This window comes from Bufo gargarizans, chromosome 3 (assembly GCF_014858855.1).
Source record: "Bufo gargarizans isolate SCDJY-AF-19 chromosome 3, ASM1485885v1, whole genome shotgun sequence".
Classification (NCBI taxonomy): Eukaryota; Metazoa; Chordata; class Amphibia; order Anura; family Bufonidae; genus Bufo; species Bufo gargarizans.
Genome location: NC_058082.1, coordinates 928,902 through 943,281, shown reverse-complemented (window position 1 = coordinate 943,281; position 14,380 = coordinate 928,902).

The following is a 14,380-nucleotide window of genomic DNA, read 5'->3' as shown; positions in this document are numbered from 1 at the left end:
CTCAGCACCATATTCTGCCTTTCCAGGACTCTACTACACCAGGATGCAGCGGCCGTACATCTGTGCTGTGATCGGGGTTAGATTTGGCCACTGAAGTGCAAACAAATGGATTTTATTTCGGGTCACTACATAGCCGTTTTGGCGAGGCTCATTCACCATGTCTGCTACATGTTTTTCGAGTTCTGGCCAATGTGCGGTGCCTCTCCTTCATGCACACTTACCCCTTGGCATACTCTTTATTGCTTTTTCATTTGCTTTCGAGTCCCGAACCATCTTTTCTGTTACTCCACATTGTCTTGCAGCAGCAGCGCAGTCATTATGTTCCAAGGCAAAGTTTACAACTTTAAGTTTGAAACTGGCTTCATATTTCTTTCTTCTTCTGTTGCTGGTAGAGCCACGATGGGGTCTTGACTGTTAGCCATTTGTATACTGTACTGTATGTACTGGCGCTGTACTGTATGTACTGGGGCTGTACTGTATGTACTGGGGCTGTACTGTATGTACTGGGGCTGTACTGTATGAAATGGTACAGATACTGGTGCTGTACTGTATATACTGGTGCTGTACTGTATGTACCGGTACAGATACTGGTGCTGTACTGTATGTACCGGTACAGATACTGGTGCTGTACTGTATGTACTGGTGCTGTACTGTATGAACCGGTACAGATACTGGTGCTGTACTGTATATACTGGTGCTGTACTGTATGAACCAGTACAGATACTGGTGCTGTACTGTATGAACTGATGCAGATACTGGTGCTGTACTGTATGTACTGGTGCTGTACTGTATGAACCGATGCAGATACTGGTGCTGTACTGTATGTACAGGTACAGATACTGGTGCTGTACTGTATGTACAGGTACAGATACTGGTGTTGTACTGTATTCACCACCACATGTATCTGCTCCCCAGATAGACTCTGTTTTTTCACCACAGATAAGATGCACACCAAACTGCATTAGAGATCCGCCAACATTAGAATTGGCTGAAGTGCAGATGCTCCTGCTCCCCCCCCCCCGCCTTCCCTCAGAATCGCCAATCCAACCCAGTATACAACAGCCAGCCAGTCACGGCAAGCGATGTAGCGGTATTTTCTGTGCACACTGCATACAAAGCCTGCTTGGATTGGGTGGGTCAGCTCTCCCTGGCGATCTGAGCGGTAGTACGCAATGTGATACTGCCGGCATGAGAAAACCACTGACACCAGGGAGAGGGGGCTGCTTCAGGAGCGGCTGGCCGGGATGCAGCACACGATGGCTCAGCTAGAGGGCGCCTGTCGCTGAAGCTGGAGAAGGACAGCTTCTCCAGTCCGGCTAGGAAGTAAGTTTCAGCACGCCGTATACCGGCATATAAGACGACACCCGGCGTATGAGTCAACCCCCGACTTTTGAGAAGATTTTCATGTGTTAAAAAGTAGTCTTTGTAACGGATCTCCTAGCACCCCGACCGGGTACCTCCGTCGATAGATGCTCCTAGTGCTTTCCGAGGACTCCAAGCACTCCACTTGACACCGTACGCCCTGCAGACCCCACGAACCGCCGCAGCTTGGTTGGGGTCTCACCGTCCTCCACCCACGCTGGACCTACGACAAGGCTCCAGGCTCCAGTGGGTAAACCTCTCCTACAGCCAGAGAGCAGGAACAGCTCTTACAAGAGCTAGTAGTTATGCCAGGGGAGTATAGCAAATCTTCAGCGTATAGCAATCCCCCAGTTTGATCAGTTACCCAAACACCAGTCTCAGCATGATGAAGGATAAAACAGGAACACTTTATTGAGGGCTACCCGCCCGTATTTATGCAGGTCCCCATCTGGTGGCCACGCCCTTAGGGGACCAGAATGGAGACTGCGACACAGTACAGATATGCAGAAATTCAGGATACACAGACACAACACATCCCCACAATGCATCATGGTTTTCTCCTCTCTGCCTGGCGACACCCGAGGAGCAATCCAATTATGTCTCAGGACAAAGGGAAAACACCAATACACACGTGGAGACAACAGGACAGGAATCACCACCCAAACACACAATGTCACACCCTCCCAGCAACCACAGACATTTAACATATCCCCAGATAGCTCAAGTCTGAGTGCATATCATTAGGCGAATGGCACTCAGAATACACGAATACAATAATATTAGCTATCTGGGTGCCCTCACATAACATACAATTTAACCGAACGCATAATAACATAAAACACAATTCCAAAGACAGATTTAAGCTGTGCGGCCGGCCTGTTTTCTTTAAAGTTAGTATGGGCCATAATCCTGAGGCAAGAGGCTAGCAACCAGCCCCCTCCAAAACCCAGTGGCGAGGTTGGTTTCGTCACACATCTCCCCCTTCCAGGGAAGACTAACCAGATACCTGACCTCACGGTCAGTACCTGAGTTAGTCTGGCAGTCCAACCACAACCCCATACTCGACCTGTTGAATTTTGGGGCCTGGCTCTGTTCCGTATGTCCCCAGCTGTTGAGCGGGCATCTGCGACTCCTTGCTGCCTTGTGGTTCTCCAGCTTGGAGCTGTAGGTACTTGGTGGGCAGAGGCCGACTGTGCTCTGCCCAGATGCCAGCTCTTCCGCTGGGGTCGCTTGTGGGGAGTCCGGCTCTGAAGAAGAGGATAGGGGAGGGCAGAGGCCGACTGCACTCTGCCCAGAGGCCAGCTCTTCCGCTGGGGTAGCCTGTGGGAAGTCCGGCTCTGGAGTAGAGGATAGGGGAGGGCAGAGGCCGACTGCGCTCTGCCCAGATGCCAGCACTTCCGCTGGGGTAGCCTGTGGGATGTCCGGCTCTGGAGTAGAGGATAGGGGAGGGCAGAGGCCGACTGCGCTCTGCCCAGATGCCAGCACTTCCGCTGGGGTAGCCTGTGGGATGTCCGGCTCTGGAGAAGAGGATAGAGGAGGGCAGAGGCCGACTGCGCTCTGCCCTGATGCCAGCTCTTCCGCTGGGAAGAAATCAGTGGGTAGCGCAGGCTCATCCCCTGCCCCCAGAACTCTGTTGGGAAGTAGCTGGGAAGGGGAGGGCTCGCTTACCTCCTCCTCCTGGTATCCCTGCGGAGATGGATGGGGATCTGGACCGACTGTCCAGCATCCCTGTAGGACTGGCACCGAGCCCGCGGTCTCATCTGCGCCCATGCAGAGGGGCTTGTGTTCCCCTTTTCCCGGTATCTCCGGCTGCTGGTGGAAGGTGAGGCCGGTTGCCTCTCCTCCCCAGGACTCTGGTTGCTGTAAGGCAGAGGGACCCCGCATCTCCTCCCCCTGGAACTCAGGTTGCCGCTGGGGAGAGAGACCGGTTGTCTCCTCTCCCTGTGATATGCACTGCCGCTGGAGATCTGGGCAGGCGGCCCAGCATCCCTGTAGGGCCAGTAGAGAGACCTCGGTCCCATCTCCACCTGCCATCTGTGGGTCCTCCCAGGACCAGTCTGTGAGGTCCCTCAACATTTGCGAGTCAGGATCACCTGCGTCCACACCTGGCAACTCCGGCTGCTGCTGAGGGTCTGGGCCAGCATCCCAGCTTCCCGGTGGAGAGCCCTCGGTCCCTTCTCCACCTGCCTGTTGTGGTTCCTCACAGGACCAGTCTATGAGGACCCCTACCTCTGTAGCTGGTACTGAAGCAGGGGATACTTCAGTCGGGTCTTCCCAGCTGTAGGGTTGTAGGTCTGGGACTGCCACCCAGCTCTCTGGCAGTGTATATTGGGACCGAATTGAGCTGAAGAAGTATTGGTAGTCCTGCTCCAGCTCCCACTCCTTTGTGACTAGAGATGCCAGGTCTTGTCTCACCTCTCTCGCTGTAGCCCAATCATGCATAGCCTCTCTGTAGTCATAGATATCCCAGAACCGGGACTCTCCAGCATCTCCGAACTCCGGTTCTGCGAAGGCCTCAAACAACAGGCCAGGGCCATCATAATCCTCACCCTCGGGTCTGTCGTGCTCAGCCATCCAGGGAGAGTGCCGAATCACATACCACCAGAGTGCCTGGTAGGCGTCATCTAGCCAAAGCTCCTTCCATACCAGGCTCTCCAGTTCTGTCACCCACTCATTCAGGGGCTCCTCTCCCAGAAGGGGCATTCGCAGGGCCACTCGCATCCGCAACTGCTGCTCCTCACTGGGGAGACACTCGCCCCGCCGACGCTGTACATCTTCCAGGGCCTCGTGCCAGACGCCTTTCCAGACTGCATCCCTCCAGTCCGGGTCATCATCCTCCTCGTAGTGGAACGCTGTTCGAAGACTAGCCGATTCCATCCTGCTGTAGCCAGGGGCGCTGTACGGATACTAGCGTTGCCCTCAATATACTCCACGAACGGTGTCTCCGAGCTGCTTCTCCTCACACTAGGACGCCATCCCACTGCTGCCACCAATGTAACGGATCTCCTAGCACCCCGACCGGGTACCTCCGTCGATAGATGCTCCTAGTGCTTTCCGAGGACTCCAAGCACTCCACTTGACACTGTACGCCCTGCAGACCCCACGAACCGCCTCAGCTTGGTTGGGGTCTCACCGTCCTCCACCCACGCTGGACCTATGACAAGGCTCCAGGCTCCAGTGGGTGAACCTCTCCTACAGCCAGAGAGCAGGAACAGCTCTTACAAGAGCTAGTAGTTATGCCAGGGGAGTATAGCAAATCGTCAGCGTATAGCAATCCCCCAGTTTGATCAGTTATCCAAACACCAGTCTCAACATGATGAAGGATAGAACAGGAACACTTTATTGAGGGCTACCCGCCCGTATTTATGCAAGTCCCCATCTGGTGGCCACGCCCTTAGGGGACCAGAATGGAGACTGCGACACAGGACAGATATGCAGAAATTCAGGATACACAGACACAACACATCCCCACAATGCATCATGGTTTCCTCCTCTCTGCCTGGCGACACCCGAGGAGCAATCCAATTATGTCTCAGGACAAAGGGAAAACACCAATACACACGTGGAGACAACAGGACAGGAATCACCACCCAAACACACAATGGCACACCCCCACAGCAAACACAGACATGTAACATATCCCCAGATAGCTCAAGTCTGAGTGCATATCATTAGGTGAATGGCACTCAGAATACATGAATACAATAATATTAGCTATCTGGGTGCCCTCACATAACATACAATGTAACCGAACGCATAATAACATAAAATACAATGCCAAAGACAGATTTAAGCTGTGCGGCCGGTCTGTCTTCTCCTTTACAGTTACTATGGGCCATAATCCTGAGGCAAGAGGCTAGCAACCAGCCCCCTCCAAAACACTGTGGCGAGGTTGGTTTCGTCACAGTCTTATATGCAGGAATATACGGTAACTATGGGGTTGTAGATGGGTGGAGGTGCGTGTCGGTGTGAATGGGGAAAAAAAAAAAAACCTTCATATACAGTACAGACCAAAAGTTTGGACACAGCTTCTCATTCAGAGAGTTTTCTTTATTTTCATGACTATGACAATTGTAGATTCGCACTGAAGGCATCAAAACTATGAATTATCACATGGAATTATATACATAACAAAAAAGTGTGAAACAACTGAAAATATGTCATATTCTAGGTTCTTCACAGTAGGCACCTTTTGCTTTGATTACTGCTTTGCACACTCTTGGCATTCTCTTGATAAGCTTCCAGAGGTAGTCACCTGAAATGGTCTTCACTTCACAGGTGTGCCCTGTCAGGTGTAATAAGTGGGATTTCTGGCCTTATAAATGGGGTTGGGACCATCAGTTGCGTTGCGGAGAAGTCAGGTGGATCCACAGCTGATAGTCCTACTGAATAGACTGTTAGAATTTGTATTATAGCAAGAAAAAAGCAGCTAAGTAAAGAAAACCGAGTGGCCATCATTACTTTAAGAAATGAAGGTCAGTCAGTCCGAAAAATTGGGAAAACTTTGAAAGTGTCCCCAAGTGCAGTCACAAAAACCATCAAGCGCTACAAAGAAACTGGCTCACATGCGGACCGCCCCAGGAAAGGAAGACCAAGAGTCACCTCTGCTGCGGAGGAGAAGTTCATCCGAGTCACCAGCCTCAGAAATCGCAGGGTAACAGCAGCTCAGATCAGAGACCAGGTCAATGCCACCCAGAGTTCTAGCAGCAGACACATCTCTAGAACAACTGTTAAGAGGAGACTGTGTGAATCAGGCCTTAATGGTAGAATATCTGCTAGGAAACCACTGCTAAGGACGGGCAACAAGCAGAAGAGACTTGTTTGGGCTAAAGAACACAAGGAATGGACATTAGACCAGTGGAAATCTGTGCTTTGGTCTGATGAGTCCACATTTGAGATCTTTGGTTCCAACCACCGTGTCTTTGTGCGACGCAGAAAAGGTGACCGGATGGACTCTACATGCCTGGTTCCCACCGTGAAGCATGGAGGAGGAGGAGGTGTGATGGTGTGGGGGGGCTTTGCTGGTGACACTGTTGGGGATTTATTCAGAATTGAAAGCATACTGAACCAGCATGGCTACCACAGCATCTTGCAGCGGCATGCTATTCCATCTGGTTTGCGTTTAGTTGGACCATCATTTATTTTTCAACAGGACAATGACCCCAAACACACCTCCAGGCTGTGTAAGGGCTATTTGACCATGAAGGAGAGTGATGGGGTGCTGTGCCAGATGACCTGGCCTCCACAGTCACCGGACCTGAACCCAATCGAGATGGTTTGGGGTGAGCTGGACCGCAGAGTGAAGGCAAAAGGGCCAACAAGTGCTAAGCATCTCTGGGAATTCCTTCAAGACTGTTGGAAGACCATTTCAGGTGACTACCTCTTGGAGCTCATCAAGAGAATGCCAAGAGTGTGCAAAGCAGTAATCAAAGCAAAAGGTGGCTACTGTGAAGGACCTAGAATATGACATATTTTCAGTTGTTTCACACTTGTTTGTTATGTATATAATTCCACATGTGATAATTCATAGTTTTGATGCCTTCAGTGCGAATCTACAATTGTCATAGTCATGAAAATAAAGAAAACTCTTTGAATGAGAAGGTGTGTCCAAACTTTTGGTCTGTACTGTATATTTATGAGGAAAAGACTCTCTAGGCTGTCGGTTCAGAAAGACACTGAGGAGGAGCCGGAGGAGGGTAAAATGTATTCTTCCTGTCCCTACTTGGTTGGAGGCGAGTCATCTCTCATGGTATGCCGTCATGGAGGATTCATGAAAAGAGAATTACCATTAAGTAATTTGGTTATTCCGGGGCGTCTTATAGTCTGGTGCGTTTTATAGTCTGGTGCGTTTTATAGTCTGGTGCGTTTTATAGTCTGGTGCATCTTATAGTCTGGTGCGTTTTATAGTCTGGTGCGTCTTATAGTTCGGTGCGTCTTATAGTTCGGTGCGTCTTATAGTCCTGTTAGTCTTATAGTCCTGTTAGTCTTATAGTCCTGTTAGTCTTATAGTCTGGGTGTCTTATATTCGGTGCATCTTATAGTCTGGTGCTTCTTATAGTCTGGTGCTTCTTATAGTCTGGTGCGTCTTATAGTCTGGTGCGTCTTATAGTCTGGTGCGTCTTATAGTCTGGTGCGTCTTATAGTCCGGTGCGTCTTATAGTCCGGTGCGTCTTATAGTCCGGGTGTCTTATATTCTGGTGGGTCTTATAGTCCGGGTGTCTTATATTCTGGTGGGTTTTATAGTCCGGTGCGTCTTATAGTCCGGGTGTCTTATATTCTGGTGGGTCTTATACACTGAAACATGCAGTAAATAAATTCACTTTTCATGTCCAGCGGTGTCCCCTGCTTTCTTCTATCTCTGATCTTCTTTGGGTCGGCGCTGCACTGTCACCTGACTGTGTGCGCTATTTCCTGGTTCTGAATGCAGGGAGGAAGACCAGGGTTAGGGTTAGGCAGCACCTGCACTTTTGCTGCTCATCAGTGATGTTTTTACAGCTGCCCCTTTAATAAGATTCCTTTGTCTGAAAGAAACATTCCTTTTCAGCGAGGTGTTCTCCCGGGGGGTCGCAGATCTTCTCACCGGTCGGTGATCTCTCCAGTTGTCTTCATGCCTTTTACACGCTTATTATCTTCAGAGACCTGTGAATTCCTTCATAATGTAGAGCAGGGGTGCACAACGTTTCCTGGTTGGGGGCCACATTGGTTCAGTCTGGCAATGACGAGGGCCGCAATTAAAATTTAAAGGTGTATTAACAACTGAAATATTGTACTTATGGCATATTGAACACACATTATGTACCATTAATGTCTAGTTACACTTCCAGGACTCCCCTCTAATGGGATAAATACATCAAAAATACATGTGAGCAGCCACAAGACATAGGCATACATGTCTGTTACCAGATGGTTGGGGGCCGCACAGAATGGTATCAAGGGCCGCATGTGGCCCCCGGGCCGCAGGTTGTTTCCCCCCTGATGTAGAGCGATCTCTTTAGATGACTTTCCCTTTAACTGGCAATGAATAAGCCCTGAGATTGATGCCAGAAGTAAAACTAAGTCTCTGACATGTTTTGGCCAAATTAGAATGTGTCGGCAGATAAGACCCATTTGGCCCATCTAGTCTGCCCAATATACTGAATACTATGGATAGCCCCGGCCCTATCTTATATGGAGGATGGCCTTATGCCTATCCCATGCATGCGCTACCTCCTCCACTGTATCTGCAGCTGCCACTTCTGCAGGAAGGCTATTCCATGCATCCACTACTCTCTCAGTAAAGTAATACTTCCTGATATTACTGTTAACCCTTTGCCCCTCTAATGTAACACTCTGTCCTCTTGTAGCAGTTTTCCTTCTTGTAAATCTTCTCTCCTCTTTTCCCTTGTTGCTTCCCTTTATGTATTTAGCCGTCTCTCTCATCTCCCCTCTGTCTCGTCTTTCTTCCAAGCTCTACATGTTAAGGTCCTTTCATCTTTCCTGGTAAGTTTTATCCTGCAATCCATGGACCAGTTTAGTAGCTCTTCTCTGAACTCTCTCCAAAGTATCAGTATCCTTCTGGAGATCTGGTCTCCAGTACTGAGCACAATACTCCAGGTGAGGTCTCACTAGTGCTCTGTAGAGCGGCATGAGCGCCCCCCTCTGTCTACTGGTAATGCCTCTCCCTATACACCCCAGCATTCTGCTAGCATCTCCTGCTGCTCTAGGACATGGTCTGCCTACCTATCCTTCTGGAGATATGGTCTCCAGTACTGCGCACAATACTCCAGATGAGGTCTCACTAGTGCTCTGTAGAGCGGCATGAGCGCCCCCTCTGTCTACTGGTAATGCCTCTCCCTATACCCCCCCAGCATTCTGCTAGCATCTCCTGCTGCTCTATGACATGGTCTGCCTACCTATCCTTCTGGAGATATGGCCTCCAGTCCTGCGCACAATACTCCAGATGAGGTCTCACTAGTGCTCTGTAGAAAGGCATGAGCGCCCCCCTCTGTCTACTGGTAATGCCTCTCTCTATACACCCAGCATTCTGCTAGCATCTCCTGCTGCTCTATGACATGGTCTGCCTACCTATCCTTCTGGAGATATGGTCTACCTACCTTTTAAGTCTTCTGAGATACTGAGGTTAGGACTGTATCACTGATTTTTATAGAAATTAATACAGTCCGGTGCAAAATCCTCTCTGCATGCTCGCAGCATGCTCCCATGCCCAGCCAACAACAACCCCATGGCCCACCTTTACCTGTACCACGTTATCGGGTGGTACAAGAACCAAGCCGCCCCCTTCCCATTATTCTAGTCAGGCTGCCACTTATTCCACTGTGCCACAGCAAGTCAGAATAGGCACAAAAGTAATAAAGTTTTTTTTTCTTACTGATGCCCTCTCCTCAGGACAGGTCATCAGTATCTGATGGGTGGGGGTCTGACACCCGGGACCCCCGTGGTCAGCTGTTTGAGAAGACACCAGGGCTCCTGTGAGAGCCATAGCCTTCTCGCTGCTCACCAGCGCCGTACATTGTATAGTGGCCGTGCTTGGCATCACGCACAGCCCCACTTACCTCTATGGGGCTGAACTGTGCTGAGGGCTCGTGACCGATAAATGTGATATCACATGACCTAGGTAGAGCTGGAGAACGCCATGGAGTTCACAGCATCGCCGCTGCCTTCTTACACAGCCAATCAACAGGAGTCCTGTGTGTTGGACCCCCACCGATCAGACAGCGCACCAAAAAAAAAGTCTGTACGTGCCCGATCTTCATAGACCGTAAGCGCTCATTTTACTTGCATGGTAATGTGAGAGGCATTTACTAACTTGGGAATTATGGGGCTCAACATAATTTGTAACTTTTCTAAAGTGACAAGGAAAGGGGCGCGACGTAGGAGGAGGGGCCTTCACCGCCCGCCGGATTTACTATAACTTACACCAGAAACTGCCAGAGCTATGACTAATCTATCAAAAGGCATCTGCGTCATTAAAGGGGGTTCCCACAAAAAAGACTCAACACTTCTCCAACCTGCTCCGGAATGTGAATACTTTTGTTAGCGCCAACTGCTGTTTGAAGTGTTTTTCAATTCTCTGACTAGCTCGCTGAGGTTGGCATACGCGCTCAGCTCCATGCTTCAACTTCCACCATCTGCATCAGCAGCAACAAGGACATACACCCCTGAGAAAATGCATGCCTCCTGAGCTGCCAGGTGGAAATAAATCTAGCAGATCTCTGGATCCATGTGAGGAGCAGGTTATAGGGTGGTCATTTACTATAAGCGGTTACCTTAGCGCTGGAGGGTGTCCGGCTGCTGACTGCAGCTCTCACTCCTGCGCAGAGGGAGCAGGACTCGGCTGTGAGAACCAGTCCCAGTCTGTGTTTTTACCTCTAGAACTTGTTTGGATGAGATGTTCCTCCAGCTTTTATATGACTTGTTCTCCCTTTCTCCTTTAGTAACTGACAAACTAAGGATGGAAAAAGACAAGATGGCGGAGAGGATTTTAACCCTTTCCATAGAGATCATCTACCTGCTGACTGGAGAGGTGAGAGATATATCTTCAAGGACTGGAGAGATGAGGGGAATGTATGAGGTGAAGTCAGTGTCTCTTTCCATGCACAGGAGTACGTAGTAGTGAGGAAGATGAGAGAAGAGGGTGACGGATGGAGCATGGGCCCTGGGCCTATAACGTCATCTCCACATCACTCCCAGATACGTAAGGAGATCCTGGAACTCATCAGCAAGTTGACTGAGCTGCTGACTGGAGAGGTGAGCCATGGTCGGTGCGTGTCAGGCTGCTGACCGGAGGCACATATATGAGGATGGTTATAGGTTCCTGTTAGCACCTCCATAACCATAGTCTACAGAAGTAAAAGCGTTATCTGACTTATGAAAACCTCCCTAGTGTCCTTATGTGGTCACTGTACTTTCACGCAACTTTAATAACTCAATAGTGCAGGCGAATAGAAGAATCTTTGTAATATACAGTCCACTGGTCCCTCAGGATACATTTGTCCCTTAGGATAAAACTAGTACCTCAGGATACACTGGTCCCTCAGGATATACTGGTCTTTCAGGATACACTGGTCCCTCAGGATACTCAAAATATACTGGTCTCTCAGGATACACTGGTCTCTTAGGATACATTGGCCTCTCAGGATACACTGGTCCCTCAGGATACACTGGTCCCTCAGAATACCCTGGTCCCTCAGGATACCCTGGTCCCTCAGGATATACTGGTCTTTCAGGATACACTGGTCTCTCCGGATACTCAAAATATACTGGTCTCTCAGGATACACTGGTCCCTCAGGATATACTGGTCCCTCAGAATACCCTGGTCCCTCAGGATACACTGGTCCCTCAGGATACACTGGTCACTCAGGATACATTGGTCCCTCAGAATACCCTGGTCCCTCAGGATACACTGGTCCCTCAGAATACCCTGGTCCCTCAGGATACACTGGTCCCTCAGGATACACTGGTCCCTCAGGATATACTGGTCCCTCAGGATATACTGGTCTATCAGGATACACTGGTCCCTCAGAATACCCTGGTCCCTCAGGATACACTGGTCCCTCAGAATACCCTGGTCCCTCAGGATACACTGGTCCCTCAGGATACACTGGTCCCTCAGGATACATTGGTCCCTCAGGATACACTGGTCTCTCAGGATACACTGGTCTCTCAGGATACACTGGTCCCTCAGAATACCCTGGTCCCTCAGGATAGACTGGTCCCTCAGGATACACTGGTCTCTCAGGATACATTGGCCTCTCAGGATACACTGGTCCCTCAGAATACCCTGGTCCCTCAGAATACCCTGGTTCCTCAGGATACCCTGGTCCCTCAGGATACACTGGTCTCTCAGGATACACTGGTCTCTCAGGATACATTGGTCACTCAGGATACATTGGTCCCTCAGAATACACTGGTCCCTCAGGATACATTGGTCCCTCGGGATACACTGGTCTCTCACTGATACACTGGTCTGTGTGGTGCTTCTGAGTATTCCTGCCTGAGTGAGAAATTTACGGGGGCAGAATCTGCTGTGTCCATGTGTAGTCTATGGACAGACATTTGTACAGCAATTAGTGTTATATCTCACCTTGGTGCTTTATTTACATCTATACTGTTCTGTACTCCTCTACAGTTGTAACAATGCTGGTTGTGCACTAGACCGGAGAACTGGACTTTACCTGCTTCAGTTTACTGACACCTAGGTATAAATAGGCTCAGTTATCACTACTCCATTCTAAGTAACAAGGCAAAGATAATAACCAGCCCAAATTCAGATCCAAGGCAGTTGCATAGCAACTACCCAAAGTTTGTAACCAGGTGAATATGAAGCGCCAGGCAGACCTCTGCTGCTTGTACAATTATTGCCTATATCTGGTGCTTCTGGGTGAATCCGAGTAAATGAGAGAGTATTAGGGAACATACTTTCCTGTCTCCATGTGTGGTCTATGGGTAGACATCAATACAGCTAATAGTAAGTGTTGTATCTCACCCTGCATGCTTTATTCACATCCATACTGCTCTGTACTTCTCTATAATGGTACTTCTGAGTAATTCCCATTGAGAGAGAATTAGGGAGCAGAATTTACTCTCTCCATTTGTACCTTATGGGCAGATAGCAATACATCTAATAGTAAGTTTTATATCTCAGCCGAGTGTTTATTCATACCTATGCTCTCCGTGATGTCCTGTATGTTAATAAGAATTAAAGGACCACTTAACAACGAATCCAAACAAGGAAAGAACAACCAAAACAAAGTTACATAATCCCCTTGTGTGTGTCCATTTGCATTACTGTAGCTGGCAGAGGCCCAGCCTGCCCGATTCCATCCTGCCGGGGTAGACCGAAGGCTTCAGAGCAGTCAGATATTTGGTGAATGAACCTTTTCCTCAGCAGAAATCAGACCTTGGGAATCCTTATACAACAGATACACAGCAGATATAATTCCATAATAGTTATTACATGTATGTACACCTACAAGCAGTGCCTTGTTCTCTCAGGCTGCAGCCATGTCTTCCCCTCCCTCTCCCCCTCTGATGCTGGTGCACATGATCCAGGAAGTTTAGGCATAGGGTGCTGGGTTAGGGTCTGGATCATTTTTGGCTACACAGTAACCGTGGCTATTTTATTAAAAGGAATCTCCTGGTTACTAATAGTACAAAATAGATTTGGTAACAGCACCATGCATAGTGCTAATAGCACCAGCTGTAATACATACACAGTACCTGCCATAGAGCATAAAAGTGGATAGCTAATCTACCTAGTCCTCCCTTCACTGCCTAATTGTGCAGATTCTCAGCAGCTTTGAAAGGTTGGGTAGCATGTGGAGGTATGGTGGAGATTGAACTAAATATAATATTTATACTCACGCTTAGGGTTAGGGTGCACTACAACCGCAGGGCTACCACTGAGCCACCTATTGTCAACCTCTCTTCTCCTTATGATAAGTTGGTAACCTTGAGGTAAGTGGTCAGCCTTTTTATGTAGATCCCAGGTTCAAATCCTAGGAGAGACTTCTAGATTTTTTTTTCTTTGTTAATTTTGTCTCCCTCATAATCCTAACTCGTATTAAAAGGCTTTTCTATATTGAGAATGGAGGTTTTCTATACTTAGAAAGCTAATATGTATTACTGCTCTCTTTATAAGCATATAGCGTGCCTGTGAATACACCAGCAATACCTCCATTCTCAATTTAAATGTAAACATTTTGGCACAAAACACCAGAAAACTGGTCTTTAAACTTTTCATATGTAAAACCAATAATTTGGGCAGTTGTCTTGCACTGTCTTTGTTACTTCTTTTATTTGTTAGACTATACTGCATACCAAAAAGTGCAGAATATCAGGGATGTATAAAGACCCTTGCAAAATGAAGCCTCGGTGATGATGCATTGTTTTAAAGAATGAATAAGCTTATGCAGGCTAAGTGAATAAATATAATAATATTCATATGGCCTGCACGATACAATATGGGGGGGGCCTCCGATTCCGTCATTACTATGAAGACCAGTCAGAATATAAGCA